Here is a 2500-nt window from a genome sequence, read left to right on the forward strand (position 1 = left end):
GCATGTATGAGGTCCTGGGTTCAATCCCCAGCATCTCCAAGAACCTTTTGAGGTTTTGTCCACAGACAAACAGGGTTAAGAAAGCTGTTGATTTTGAGGGTTAAGAAAGCTGTCCTAGGTTCAGTTGCAGCGTCTTCAATTGTCTTGATTCATTCACTAAAATATGTTTGCCTTTTCTGCACAATCAGAATTGACATAAACATTTTGACATTCTGTCCACCACAGTAAAAAGGCGAAAAAAAAGAACAATATTCCCCTTTAAACTGGGGATGTAGCTCAGTGGTAGAGCACATGCTTTGCATGTATGACGTCCTGGGTTTAATCCCCAGCATCTCCAAGAGCCTTTTGAGGTTCTGTCCATATACGATGAACAGGTTTAGGAAAGCGGTGTATGGTCCTAGGTTCAGTTGCAGCATCTTCAATTGTCTTGAATCGTTCACTAAAATATGTTTGCCTTTTCTGCACAATCAGAATTGACATAAACATTTTGACGTTCTGTCCACCACAGTAAAAAGGCGGAATAAAAGAAAAATATTACTTTTTCAACTGGGGATGTAGCTCAGTGGTAGAGCACATGCTTTGCATGTATGAGGTCTTGGGTTCAATTCCCAGCATCTCCAAGAGCCTTTTGAGGTTCTGTCCACAGACGATAAACAGGGTTAAGAAAGTGGTGTATGGTCATAGGTTCAGTTGCAGCGTCTTCAATTGTCTTGAATCATTCACTAAAATATGTTTGCCTTTTCTGCACAATCAGAATTGACATAAACATTTTGACATTTTGTCCACCACAGTAAAAAGGCGGAATAAAAAGAAAATTATGCAACTTTCAACTGGGGATGTAGCTCAGTGGTAGAGCGCATGCTTCGCATGTATGAGGCCCTGGCTTCAATCCTCAGCATCTCCAAGAACCTTTTGAGGTTTTGTTCACAGACGATAAACAGGGTTAAGAAAGCGGTGTATGGTCCTGGGTTTAGTTGCAGTGTCACCGTTTGTCTTGAATCGTTCACTAAAATATGTTTGCCTTTTCTGCACAATCAGAATTGACATAAACATTTTGACATTCTGTCCACCACAGTAAAAAGGCAAAAAAAAAAAAGAAAATTATTCAACTTTCAACTGGGGATGTAGCTCAGTGGTAGAGCGCATGCTTTGCATGTATGAGGTCCTGGGTTCAATCCCCAGCATCTCCAAGAACCTTTTGAGGTTTTGTCCACAGACAAACAGAGTAAAGAAAGATTTTGATTGTCCTAGGTTCAGTTGCAGCGTCTACAATTGTCTTGAATCATTCACTAAAATATGTTTGCCTTTTCAGCACAATCAGAATTGACTTAATCGTTTTGAGGTTCCGTCCACAACGCTAAGAAGGGTGGAAACAAAAAAAAAATGTTTGTTTTCACAGGGGGATGTAGCTCAGTGGTAGAGCGCATGCATTGCATGTATGAGGTCTTGGGTTCAATCCCCAGCATCTCCAAAAGCCTTTCAAGGTTTTGTCCACAGACGATAAACAGGGTTAAGAAAGCAGTTTATGGTCCTAGGTTCAGTTGCAGCGTCATCAATTGTCTTGGATCGTTCACTAAAATATGTTTGCCTTTTCTGCACAATCAGAATTGACATAAACATTTTGACATTTTGTCCACCACAGTAAAAAGGCGGAATAAAAAGAAAATTATTCAACTTTAAACTGGGGATGTAGCTCAGTGGTAGAGCGCATGCTTCGCATGTATGAGGCCCTGGGTTCAATCCCCAGCATCTCCAAGAACCTTTTGAGGTTTTGTTCACAGACGATAAACAGGGTTGAGAAAGCGGTGTATGGTCCTGGGTTTAGTTGCAGTGTCACCGTTTGTCTTGAATCATTCACTAAAATATGTTTGCCTTTTCTGCACAATCAGAATTGACATAAACATTTTGACATTTTGTCCACCACAGTAAAAAGGCGGAATAAAAAGAAAATTATTCAACTTTAAACTGGGGATGTAGCTCAGTGGTAGAGCGCATGCTTCGCATGTATGAGGCCCTGGGTTCAATCCCCAGCATCTCCAAGAACCTTTTGAGGTTTTGTTCACAGACGATAAACAGGGTTGAGAAAGCGGTGTATGGTCCTGGGTTTAGTTGCAGTGTCACCGTTTGTCTTGAATCATTCACTAAAATATGTTTGCCTTTTCTGCACAATCAGAATTGACATAAACATTTTGATGTTCTGTCTACCACAGTAAAAAGGCGGAATAAAAAGAAAAATATTACCCTTTCAACTGGGGATGTAGCTCAGTGGTAGAGCGCTTGCTTTGCATGTATGAGGTTCTGGGTTCAATCCCCAGCATCTCCAAGAACCTTTTGAGGTTTTGTCCACAGACAAACAGGGTTAAGAAAGCTGTTGATTTTGAGGGTTAAGAAAGCTGTCCTAGGTTCAGTTGCAGCGTCTTCAATTGTCTTGATTCATTCACTAAAATATGTTTGCCTTTTCTGCACAATCAGAATTGACATAAACATTTTGACATTCTGT

At 40.6% G+C, this 2500-nt stretch overlaps 9 non-coding genes across 9 annotated transcripts in view; all 9 read left to right on the forward strand.

Annotated features, from left to right (window-relative positions):
• trnaa-ugc (transfer RNA alanine (anticodon UGC)) overlaps nt 1-39 on the forward strand; it is a 72-nt gene extending 33 nt beyond the window's left edge. The window contains exon 1 of the tRNA in view: nt 1-39. This exon is cut by the window's left edge and continues 33 nt beyond it. This is a non-coding gene — a tRNA (tRNA-Ala).
• Nucleotides 40-265: 226 nt separating this feature from the next.
• On the forward strand, nt 266-337 carry trnaa-ugc (transfer RNA alanine (anticodon UGC)). Its single transcript has one exon. It is a non-coding gene; the product is annotated as a tRNA-Ala (tRNA).
• A 211-nt stretch (nt 338-548) lies between these two features.
• Nucleotides 549-620, forward strand: trnaa-ugc (transfer RNA alanine (anticodon UGC)). Its single transcript has one exon. It is a non-coding gene; the product is annotated as a tRNA-Ala (tRNA).
• A 212-nt stretch (nt 621-832) lies between these two features.
• trnaa-cgc (transfer RNA alanine (anticodon CGC)) lies at nt 833-904 on the forward strand. Its single transcript has one exon. It is a non-coding gene; the product is annotated as a tRNA-Ala (tRNA).
• Nucleotides 905-1118: 214 nt separating this feature from the next.
• trnaa-ugc (transfer RNA alanine (anticodon UGC)) lies at nt 1119-1190 on the forward strand. Its single transcript has one exon. It is a non-coding gene; the product is annotated as a tRNA-Ala (tRNA).
• Nucleotides 1191-1399: 209 nt separating this feature from the next.
• Nucleotides 1400-1471, forward strand: trnaa-ugc (transfer RNA alanine (anticodon UGC)). Its single transcript has one exon. It is a non-coding gene; the product is annotated as a tRNA-Ala (tRNA).
• Nucleotides 1472-1683: 212 nt separating this feature from the next.
• Nucleotides 1684-1755, forward strand: trnaa-cgc (transfer RNA alanine (anticodon CGC)). Its single transcript has one exon. It is a non-coding gene; the product is annotated as a tRNA-Ala (tRNA).
• Nucleotides 1756-1967: 212 nt separating this feature from the next.
• On the forward strand, nt 1968-2039 carry trnaa-cgc (transfer RNA alanine (anticodon CGC)). Its single transcript has one exon. It is a non-coding gene; the product is annotated as a tRNA-Ala (tRNA).
• Nucleotides 2040-2251: 212 nt separating this feature from the next.
• On the forward strand, nt 2252-2323 carry trnaa-ugc (transfer RNA alanine (anticodon UGC)). The gene has a single exon. It is a non-coding gene; the product is annotated as a tRNA-Ala (tRNA).
• The last annotated feature ends 177 nt before the right edge of the window (nt 2324-2500 follow it).

Source organism: Danio rerio, chromosome 21, assembly GCF_049306965.1.
Source record: "Danio rerio strain Tuebingen ecotype United States chromosome 21, GRCz12tu, whole genome shotgun sequence".
Classification (NCBI taxonomy): domain Eukaryota; kingdom Metazoa; phylum Chordata; class Actinopteri; order Cypriniformes; family Danionidae; genus Danio; species Danio rerio.